Genomic DNA, 12,103 nt, shown 5'->3' on the forward strand with positions numbered 1-12,103 from the left:
TGTCACCCAGCTCGTAGAGGAGGTTTTGCTAATGGTCCCTACCGGGGAAGCTTCTGAAGGAAGCTGGCAGGAGCTCAGACTGCTCCACAACCTGCAGGGCTTGATGTGCTCTGCTCTTTGTGGAAAGGGCCCATGGCTGAGGGCACTGATGGTTTGGTTTCCATTGCCTTGTTGCCGTGACCTTTAGAAAGGTTTTGCTGCAACGTGCATCACCCTATGGAGACAGGAACAGGTGACCATATTCTCTGGAAGCCTCCCCTGCTGCTGGGAACAAAATAATTTCTCTGAGAAATAAGGATTTCTTTGCTCTTGCTCTCCAATTTTTACTCAAAGGCCAGTGAACCCTGTGTTTATTTATATATATATATATATTTTTTTTTTTATGCCAGGGAGTTGTACCTCTGAAATAAAATGCTGGGCTGGAGAACAGTACAGGAGGTGAGCTGTCTGGAAGAAGGTGCTTTTGCATATCTAGGGCTTGAGAGTGGCCCTTGACAGGATATGTGATTTTGTCCCAGGATAGAAACACAAGAAATAAGGGTTTATGGCCAGTAAACAGGTATGGACACCATCAGAGAACAACTCTGACATAAACTTTACGATGAGATGATTCCCTTTTTGAAGGCATCCTGTCTCTTCCCCTTGGCTCCTGTTGGTCAGTTAAAGCAGGCAAATCCTGAACAAGGATGTTGAATAAATTCTTTGATTGCAGCAGAAGAAACTAGCTGGATAGTGGAAGCTGAATTAGGTGTCATTTTTAGGCACTGTCAAGTGTGAGAAAAGGCAAATGGGAAGGCTTGCAAGAGGAATTGCTAATTACAGAATTCTCTGGCATCTGTTGGTAGCTGATGACTCCAATGCACGTTTTTAAGACTTACTACTACCTTAGTGGAGGCACACAAGGATGCAAGGACCAGAGCACAGGTATCGTGATGGGGTGCTAGTACAAATGGTCACACTGCAAAGTGACAGCACCCAGTAAGGAGTCTGCTTGGTCCTTGCTGACTACTGGGGCATGAGATGAGCTAGGCAAAATGGTTGGGAAGGAGAAGACATGCTGTTGAAGATGGCAGTCTGTTCAGTCGACCTCTGCTTTTCTGTACATTTGCCCATACTGTGTGAAGGAGAAAAGCCATCACAGCTCAGTCAGGGCTGAAACAGGCAAGACACAGGCAACAGGAGGTCACTAAAAGAAGATACTCCCAAACCCAGCTACAAAGGCAGCTTCCACAGCCCTTGGCAGCTGCAGGGGTAATGGATCACCTCGGCCTCGGGGCAGCCAGTTGGACCGAAAGTCACAGCGAGCCCCTGCCAAAGCTGGGGGGGGACAGGGGGACTTGCTCTTGTAGCTTGCCCAAAAGAACTTGTTCCTGGCTCAGCCGTGTCCGTTATTAACGTGTCCCCATATATCAGATGAGACAGAAAGCTGATCACTTACAAAAGGTCATGCTCTCATAAAACAACTATACAGCTGATGTTTTTTTATAGTGTTTCTTTGCAGAATAGGGCAATGCTCCATTGTGACTATACTCTGTTACCCACCTAATCTTCACATTATTGCAGTAATCAGGAAATTGTGTAAGTGAATGCTAAAATTTTTTAGGTTGGGAAGGAAGTAAAAGTTGGAAAACATGACTGGGTTATAGCATGTTGAACTAGAGTAAAGCTGGTAAGCCCTGGTATGGAAGTAGAAGAGGAGTCACCATCAATACTTGCTTTAGGTGGAGAAGAAGAAGAAAAGAAGTGAAAAAGGAGTGAAAAAGAGGGGAATGTGGGACAGCTTGGGGAAAAAAATAGAGGCAGTAATATGTAGTAGCAGGATCCAGGCAAAGCACTGCTCACTGGTGCTGCAAATTGGCTTGAGACCACCACAGGTGTGGGGTTTTGCAGCAGGATCTGAAAAGCATCAGGTCTGCTGGCTGTGGTTTGTCTCAGGTCTCTGAAGTATGAGAGGTTAAGCAACCAGAAAGGACTAGAGTTATTACATACCAGCTGAGATTGAGTTTTGTATTTGTTTTACTTGGAACTTCTGTTTTCAAATTTGTAACTAGAAGGGTGCCCTGAAGTCTTGCTAAACAAACCAGCTTCATTTTTCCATTAGGCTTGTTTGGTGTCAGTGAACAAAATGATTGTGGGTGAGAATGACAAATCGAGGTGGCCTGTGTCTGAGGCAGCAGAGTCCAAACAAAGCAGCGTGTGCAGGTGCTGCTGAGGGCATGCCTGCAGCCATCAACTTGCTGGGTGGTGCCTGGTGTTTCCTGATGTGAGGATGAAGAGGAGTCCAACTCCCATGTGCCAGCTGCTACCCTTCCTGCCTCAGTACTCAGGTACTCAGGCAGCCCTCAAATGGTCACAGCAGGAGATGGCAGAATGGGAACGTACGATGTCCTCTGGTAGTCGCCAAGCCATGGGCACCGTCTCTGGCTGTCGCAGATGCCTGAAGGAGAGTTCAAGATCAAGGCCAAGTCCGCAGTGTGTTTGCCCAGGCACTTCACGGCAGGTGGTTTCAGAACTCCGTGAGCTCTGCAGTGGGACAGAGGGCCCGGGGTTAGCTTTACTCTGTACTTCGCTGTTGAGCTTTGAGATAGAAGAACCCAGGTCTAATTAATGCTTGTTTAAGGGAAAAAGAGCAGTAGATCTCTCCGTCATACACATGGAGACAACTGCCATTCTTCAGACAAGGCAGCTGGTTTTGGGAAGGCTTCGGCCTCCTTTACAGTGGCCACCTTCCCCAGGTGACGGGGGAGCCGGTTATTTATTGGAAGCTGAATACATTTCTCACGCTGGGTTCTGCTGAGCTTGAGTGTCCCAAGTGCCCAAAGAGCATCGCTCCAGAGATGACTGCCACTTTTGCTTTCCTGTGAGAATCTGGCTTATGTCTTTTTGGGATGCCAGGGGACAGTTCACATCCCCCTCCACCCACTCCACCTCGCCCCCACTTCTACTGAGATTTCTGTTCATTACTATTATGCAGTGCTGCTATTCTGGTGGGGGTAGGCTCTTTGCAGATAAGAAAACCTGAAAGCTGTGCCTACAGATTGCTTGGGTCAAAGCACACCTCTCCAGCTGTGCACCACCTAATTGGTATGAGCTACAGCACACTCCGTACACAGGACTGCTCCTCCAGCCCACACAGACCTCTTGTTAGTTCAGTGTTTGCTATTGTGAGTAACAGGTAAAATATGATGAACCTGAGATTACAGGAAATCCATCTCATTAGCTATCTATTGGCATTTTTAGTGCCTCTGTCGCGGTAGCACCTTTAGGGGTGTGGGAAGGAAAACCCTAGCAACATTTCCCCCGTCTTTTCTCCTTGGCCCTGTTACCTATCTTGACATCTGCCATGAAGGTCAGTGCCATTCATTTGTTCAGTGGATGGCCAGCAAATATCGGCAAGGATGAGGATAGATGGGAGAAAGGTCAATAGTTCCTGCGGGCTTGGAAAGCATCGTACACAAACAGCAATATGCTCCCATGGAGGAAGGTGCTGCATTTGGCACAAAAGACAGAGTCTGAGCCACAGGCAATCCTCCTGCAATGTCCACAGTCAACTGACGTGTCAGAAAAGATGAGGCCAGTCCCTGTGACAGTGATACTGATGGACATTAGCATTAGCGGAAAAATTAAGACTAGATTCTCAGCTCAGATGACTACCTCCAATACCATCCTTGGATATCTGAAGGGCTTCTGAAAGTCAGGTGCAAGGGCTTGGTTTGCTTTTCCCAAAATGTGGCCAACAAAGCACCCACAAGATTCAATCCCTGCAGAAATTGTCAGACGGGGGGTTTCTGACTGCCTTGGTGATAGAGGGGTAGCCAGCTCAGGACTAACAGTCATGCAGGGAGCCGTCTTATTACTGTATTCCAAACCCAGACCCAAACACAAGAGACTCCAAGTAAGAATTTGAACCAGATCTTTGGCTGGTGTGAATCAGTGCTGTACTATCATAGTGATGGGGCAAGGGCTTGGTTTATGTAAATCCTTGTGGTACAAATCTGTGATGCTCCAGGACAGCACATGGTCTGAATTGATCCTTTATTCTCTCAGTCTCATTCTGGCTCTTCCACACTGGCTCTTTTTCATGCAATTCACCTTGATACTCTTGCCAGCCTGTGAGAGAGGGGATACTCAGGACCATTAGACTCGTGTGGGAAGCTATGTGGGAGGAGAACCTCTCCAAATATGTTCAGGACAAGGATGTCCTTGCTGCCATTGTGCAATGCTTTCAGCAGTGAAAGGTCCCCAGATGTCACCTACTTGGGCATGAGACAGGTAGGTAAAACCTGTGCCTGGAATTATGCTGCATCTGACTAGCTCCAGGATCAGGAGGCTGTAAGAGCAATGACAAGACTTTTTTTTTTTTACTTTCTGGAGAAAAGGATCTGGCCTAGTTTTATATTCTTTTGGCCTCTTAATTCTCAGAATATCAAATTGCATCACCAACAGGCTATGCTGGTCTGAAACCAGCTCCAGATGTGCCAGGGAAGAGCTGACTGCAGGGGGAAATTGAGATGATTTTCCAGTGTGAAAAATCTTCTGCTCTTCACCTGTGTTAGGGACAGGGTACTTGCAGGTGTGAAGAACAGCTTATTGACAGGATTACCACTTTGAATGCAACAAACAACACAGGCTAGCACTCTGATTAACCTGACGTATCTGGGGAAGGCTTTTAATAAGCCATTTGAGTCAGGATGTTCCAGAGACGTACGTATTCAAAGTGCTGTTTTCAGCAGTGCCTTCCACCCAGAGGCATATTCTGAGCTTGTTCTGAACGTGAACAAATGCAGGAGAGGCCTTTAATCTTTATGGAAATTGTAGCTAGCATCTCTAGCCAAACATAGGCGGAGCAGCATGGGGAGTGCTTCCATCCTGATCATCGCACAGGGGAGGGCATCACCGCCTTGGTCCCCCTCTCCCCTGGCTATGGGCTCAGTGCAGGCTCCAGCCCTTCCCTAACGCGCAGGGTGAGCCAGGGCAGCCAGCTGCTCACATCTCCTCCAGGTCACACATCCATTATCCCTGTCCATCCTTCTCCCTTTCCCCTCTCTCCCTTCCCCCAAGTCCCCAGCTGGTCTCTGCTTCAAATTGCTTCCTTTATTCATTCATTGAATTCTCTAACTTCTCCCCAAAATCCCCAGCAACTATTTGAATTAATTTACCGAGGATCAGTGTAGAAATATATGTTGAAGGCGTTCAAATTCCCTGCTGCTTCACAGTTTGTGTTGTCATTTACAGCTGTTCAGGGGAATACAAAGCAGGTGTAAAATGATCCCCCAGTCCCCACAGTAGCATTTTACAGCCCCTGTGCTCTGTTGTGAGAAACTAGTTAAGGTGCAGGTGGGTGAAGAATTAGGGAAACCACTTGGAAAACACCCAGAGAGTTCCAGGAACAGGGTTTTTCTTTTCTCTGTACTGTTGCCATTCACTGACGTTTGAAAAGAAAGAAATGGGACCAGCTTTGAAACCTCTAGGATCTGCAGAAGACAAGGCAATTCAGTGCTACTCCATCTGCTTTTTCCTCCAGGCACACCCCTGTTACAGTAAGCCCCAATGCTTCCCACAGCTTTCCCTCCCAGGAAGAACCCAAAGGGGTTAATACATTTCCTGAGCCACCAGAAAATGACAGATTTTTCTGTCTCGGAACATTTCAAGAGTAAGAGTTACTCAGTGTCCTGGCATCCAAAATACCGTTGCCCAAAGTCCAGCAGTGTGGGGAGAGGTGGATGCTCTGGAATTGCAACTAAGATAGGACACTAGCTGCTATCTTCGTTGATGTCATCTAGGTTTCTCACTTATGTAGGACCTAAGTTAGCATATTCGGTGTTAGATACCATAGGTATTCACTCACCTCTAGTACCAGAGCGTGTGATGCCCTCCTACACTCTGTGGCATTACTGGTCTCCATTTTGCAATGGGGAAAAGGGGCACAGAGGGGCAAGGGCCTTTCTTTGAAAAGTATTGGGGTTACCATCTTCCCTTGAGTTCACAGTAAATACCTACAGCTTTGTAAATACCTGTCCCTGAGTAGTCTGTGCACTTTGCCCAGGTGTGGGAGAGCAGTTTTGCCCTGGGACCCCCACTTTCCCTTCGGGTCAGCAGCCTCCGAGGGGGCGCGTGCTGCAGGGTGTTCTGCAGTCCTCCGAGTGCGCAGGGATGCTCCATCCTGCATCTTCACATGAGCACAGACCTGACCTCCCATCCTGTGCCTGAACAGCAAGCGCGAGCTTTTACACTTGCATTGAAAAGCAAAGACTTTGTCCCAAAGTACAGGCAATCCAGGAAGCACAGGAGAAGGGATGGGATGGAAAGTCAGGGGAATGAACTGCAATGCAATGAGCTTAATCGCCCTGATTCCAAATGGATCTTTTAAACTGTTAAATATTTCTTCGCTTATCCTTTCTTAATCTTACTCGTTTGGACATTCATCCTCCCTCTTCTGTTGCTACCAGAGATCAGGACCTAGTGCTGTGGGGATATTCCCCCACTGAGGGGGGCTGGGGCTGCACCTACTCCTGCCTCTAGTCATTGATTTGTTCTGGTCTCCTGAGTGTTTCACTGAGCTGTAAAGTTTTAGGGTAATGTATGAAAAGGAACCTTTGGGAAAACTGTGGCCTGCTAACAAGACACATGAGACAACAAAATATCCCCACCATGAATATATTTACCCATGAACTTACTAGAGAATAAAAAGCAACAACATTTGCAACCACTTCTTGTGTCTCATATCCAAATATCTCCCATGACTGATGTCAGGGTTTCATGCGTCAAAACAGCTAACGACTGACAAATTTGAAAAAAATTAAAGAAACAAATGTCTAACTAACTGTTGCGGGGGAAAAAATGAGTAGGTGGAGTGTGTGTGTATATACACACATATGAACTCTTGATACTCCCACGAACCACAGAGCCATGACAGAGTAGCAACATCCAGAGCTACGGGATAAATATTAGGTGCCTGCTGAAAGTGTTTTGGTGGAATTTAACATTCGTTCAACAGAGTGCAGTCCCAGAGCCACAAAGCCAGGCATGGCAGCACTTATCATCTACAGCGATATCTAGAAACTGTAGGTTACTATGGTAACAGCATTTTTTTTTAAGAAAGACTAATGCAAGTTGTGAGCAGGAGAGAGGATTAAGCATATAGATTTACTTTGAAACAAAGCCTCACAGCGAAACGCAACCTGCTGAAAACACTACAACAAAACACATGGAGAATGTGGAAATTAATTGAAGGGGGCTTTTCTGGCACAGTGCTCTGGTGGAGGAGAGGCATTAATGTGGAAAAAGTCTGGGAGTCTAATGCAGGTGTGTGGCCAGCCAGGGACCTGCATGCTGCAGGGGACAGAGTGGCTGTGGGCATGTGCTGCAACACGCTGAGTGATGCCCTGGATCGCACCATGTGGCAGCATCAGCTCCTCGTGCCCTGTGCTGCCTGCTCGCTGCACACACAGCGGGAGTGGGAGCGCATGGGCCTCCTTCCCAGAACCAGGCTTTGATATTTGTAACAGTTGCTGGGTTTAAAACCAAATCCCAGGGCTGGTGGGACTGGGGAGGTACCAGGAATGGGACTGATAGGTGAAGGAGAGGCACAGGAATGGTGGCCAGGAGCAGTGAGAAGGAGTTACGGAGGACAGAGGCTCTGTGTGTGTAGGAGGTCCAACCTGATGCATTTGGCTGCTTTACCAGTTCCTGAATCTGTACAGCTGGACCAGGAATAGCAAAGTGATACTGTTCTCAAAACATACAAAAGCAGAGATGGAAACAGTTTTGGAGCACAGCACCTAAGGGGGAGGCCACTTCATGCCCTCATCCCATGGTGCTCACACTGCAAAGTCTGCGTTTTGGGTGACAGAAAAGAAAGTTGTTTATGCCAGGTGGTTCCCCTCAACCTGCGCTCTGTCCTCCCCCTCCAGGTCTGGGAAAGGCAGAGGGCCACTGGGGCAGGTATCTGGCATGGGGGTACTGGAGAATTTGAGGTGCCGTGAGAAGGGGCAGGACTGGGAGATACTCCTTTCCCTGGGGAGCACTGGGTGTCTGGGCTGAAGCTGTTGCTATGCCATGCCATGCCACCTCAGCACTCACCAGCTGCCCAGGATCAGGATCAGGATCAGGATCAGGATCAGGATCAGGTCTGCTAGGAGCACCTGGGAAACAGGAGCAGAGGGTTGTCAGAGGAGGAGCGGGGGCAACACAAAGCTCAGCCCCAGCCCCAGCAGTGGGAGGGCAGTGGATCCAGTGGGGCTGGAGGATGCGGTAGGCAAGGGGAGTCATGCTCCCGGAGAGGTTTTGATTTGAGCCCTGGCCTATGTCTTGATTTGAATCTGCAGCTTGCCCGTTCTTCCTCTCCAGCTCCAGTTTCACAGGCAGTTGGCTCACCCTAATGGCTCTTGTGCCTTTGACACAGAGTTCTCAGTCCTCTTCTGACATCCTCTGCCATGGCCGTGCCCTCTGCGTTGACCCTGGTTCCATCAGCTGGCTTAACTCATTAACCAGCAAAATCAGCTCAGGAGGAGGTAATATGATGAAACGTAGGGGTGCAATCAGGAGCAGGGCTGGTAGGAATTACCCTGTTTAGGCAGTGCTGAATTTGTAACCACTGAGCTGTGCCCTGTGTCACACAGCCTCGAGCAGGATTTTTAGAGGCTGCCTGTGAGCAAGCATGCAGGACAGCCTGTGCTTAGGTGCTTGGGAAACTTGGTGTCCAACCAGGACTGGCTACCAGCACTTTCAAGGCCACATGCACTTTAAGATGAAGCGGGCTGAGGTCCCAGGCCAGCAGGTCTGGGATTTTCCAGGGCTCAAATTTAACACCATGGTGGCAATTTACAGCCAAACCAATTCTGCCTGCAGTTAAGGTATTTTAGTTTTAAGCTGCTCAGGAGTTTCCTTGGGGAAAACAGCTAAGCCCACCGTCTAACCAGCTGTTCTGTCCTGTACCATTCTGCAGCTCTACCAGGTGCTGTTGAAGGGCAAAATCGTTCCTGTAGCAGGTTTGCTTCTCCCTGTTTGCTTCTCTGTGTCTTGCTAGATCAATTATTGTTTGTAAAATGCATTAGATCTTCAGAAGAAAGGCAGAAACACAATGTTTTCTTCCATTAATCAGAGCAGTTTACAGAAAACATCAATTTAAAATGTTAAAGCCAATTTGCAACTGGTATTGACAACAATTAAATTGGCCTCCAGAAAGTAATGTAACTAGTTGCTTTTGACACCATGAAGAATGAAATCTTTATAAGGACATTCTACATGTTGAGCTTCTCCCATTTCATGATTGCTGATCCTATCACACTCTGTACAAGTGTAAACAGAGGTGAGGAGCTGGAAGCCGTACTCCATTAAGAATGTGCCATAATCAGTAAACTTTCCTTCCCATCTTCTTGGACCCCTGCCCAAATATTGCAACTCAGTCTATGCTCTGCTTTCATCACTATCAGCTTCCTTTCTTTGCTTCCCAGTTGACTTTCCTGACCTTAAAATTAGGCAAAAATATACTGAAACAAAGGTTCACTGGTTTATTCCTAGTATTTATGACCAGGAACAGTAAACGCCACCGGTGACCACTGGCCACAGCCTCCATGAAATGCCATGGGACACAGGCTTTGCAAAGCTAAAAGTCACTCTTGCAATCTTGTCGTGGAAAACTACCAGCTCAGCTTACAGACACTTGAGAATAAAGGTGATACTGGAGAAGTCATGGTTAACTTCTCCTGGATCAGTCCCTGAGCATGTAATGGATAGCTCAGCTGACATCCAGATGTGCAGCTTTCAGAGACCTTGCAAGACCCTGGCTGGGGAAAGTGGGAGCAGTTAGCAGCAGAAGATACTGCTCAAGTCTCTGAAAACCTAGTTGATTAATGTTCTGGTTTAGGCATCTAAATCCTGAAAGGGTTAGCTGGTCACCTTTTATTGTCTTGTCTCAAGCTCTGCTCAGTCAGGGTCGAGGAATACTCTGCAGGTCTGCCTTCCCATTTCTTTCAGCAGTGTTTTTCTGCATGAGCCGGCGCAGCTTCCCCTTCACAACATTCTTATCCGCAGGGTATTCCCCCCTTCTGGGGTATGCCGGGGGTGTTTGCTGGTGGCTTTCAGCAAGAGATTTTTTCTAGATTGAAAGGCAGCAGGAAGGTTTGGCTCATGTTGAAGATCTGAAGACAGCTTTTACTGTTGGCTGCAAACAACCTTCATCATTGGTGCAGTCCCTGTTCCTTCTGGCACGTCAGCCGTGTGTGTGCGCAGCTTGGGAATTCAGTGGGTCTTGCCTCAGTTCCTCTTCTCTGAAGCTTTATTACCCTCACACCATCTTACTTGTTGCAGGTACCTAAAAAGACTCCCATGTGGCTATTTATATGAGCACACCTAAGAAGGAATGATGCCCTCCTCCATAAAAGGACAATTCTAACTGCTCTTTCTGTTTGATTTAAAATATTTGAGGAGGAAGGAAAAGGGAGTACATCTGTCACAATCTCACTTACAATCAGAAAAGTTAATGGAAAGATTCCTTCTGACTCTCCAGGGCTTTGGACAAGGCTCTGTACTGCGACATTAGCAAATAATGAAGTTCACATCTCATCAAATCATTCTCAGGAAAATAATTCTAATATATGTGGATGGCCTTTCGCAGCTCTCTCCCCGAATCTGTCCCTGCTTTGTCAGTTGTGCCAACACCTCTATCTTCTAGTGTTAAATCACCTCTGTGTATAACTGTTGCTCTCTAAACCAACCCTATGCAAGATCTTTGTTGCCTGTCACGGAGCAGTGCCCCAATGCTCGGAATGACCCCTCTGAAAAGGGAGTAAGATAAATATTAATTCTCAAATCTGTAGCTTTCTACCCAATGGCTCCCAACTGCAGTAATGCCACCTCTGTGGCACTTCAGTTCACTTTTCCCCTCCTTGGATCCACAGCTTTTCCTGAGAAGGATTCCTCAGCAAGCTCCGCCGGCTGGGTGCAGTTATGCTGCCAGCACCATGCCTGCCAGAGGGACCTGAAGCCCTGCTCATTCCTGGGGCCGTGTGCCACATCCCTGTATTGTTCCCGTAGGCAGCCTGAACTCAAGATTCAGGTACCTATACATCCCACCTTTCCTGCAGCAAGCAGTGCTATGGCCCTTATAGGAAGGATCTTTGCGGAACCCTGCAAGGAATTAGCCTTTGTGATGGCTGGAGGATGCAAGAAAGGTGTGGAGATGTGTCCCTGCTGTAGGTTAAGTGCAGCGTTAAGTAAACCGAACTGCTGCAGGCTGCCCGAGATGGTGAGTATGGCATCCAGGTTGTACAGCTCAGCAGAAAAAGGTTTTTTATTGAATCCTACTTAAATATTAATATATTCAGTGATCAGGAAGCAGGGCGGGGGAAGGGAAGTTGGAAGGGCCCTTGATGCACAGGCTACAGTCAGGTAGCTCTGATTACCTCCATCTCTGAAGCATCCTACTGCTGCCTTGGGGTTGGTCAATGTGGATGTCAGAGGTTCTCATCTCAAGCTTCCAGGTTTCTGACTGCCCTGATTGCATCACTTCAGTGCCTGGCACTGGCAGAACCGTGCAGCAGAGTTAGCTGGTGTCCTCTTGCTTCTGAGGCTACTTGCTGTGTGTGGGTTGTCCTTCCTGATGAGCATTTAAGAGGTACAAGAATGACCCCAAAGGACTTCAGGTGTGACATGGCTGGAGGAGCTAAGGTGGAAGAGGAGCCTTCCTGTCACACCTACCTTACTGTCCTTTCTTTTTTGTCCTCAATCCCTCTGCTATGGCAGAGGGCAACACTAGGACCTGGACTAATGATTCCACTTACCTCTCCACTTGTCTCCTTTCTCCACTGGCCTAACATGGTTCTGAATGGGCTTGTCCATCAAATGATTCAGGTAGATAAGCATGGGTTCTAATCAGGACTTGCTGTTCTCATGACTCATGGGTGGAAGAGTAGTAATGAGGGGTTGGACAAGTCACCATGAGTTGTTGTGAGGCATTCTGACAAGCGAGAGAGGGATTGTATAGCTTATGGCTGTCACTTGACATCTTTGAGGTCACAGAGGTGGCCCTGTCCTGGAGGACACTGTCAGTAACCAAAGGCAGAGCCTTGTGCCAGCCCTAAAGAGGCAGCACCAGCTCCCA

The 12,103-nt window shown here is 47.8% G+C and overlaps 1 protein-coding gene across 1 annotated transcript in view; it reads left to right on the forward strand.

Annotated features, from left to right (window-relative positions):
* SHISA6 (shisa family member 6) overlaps positions 1-12,103 on the forward strand; it is a 246,079-nt gene that overhangs the window by 16,891 nt on the left and 217,085 nt on the right.

Source organism: Falco cherrug, chromosome 1, assembly GCF_023634085.1.
Source record: "Falco cherrug isolate bFalChe1 chromosome 1, bFalChe1.pri, whole genome shotgun sequence".
Taxonomy (NCBI): domain Eukaryota; kingdom Metazoa; phylum Chordata; class Aves; order Falconiformes; family Falconidae; genus Falco; species Falco cherrug.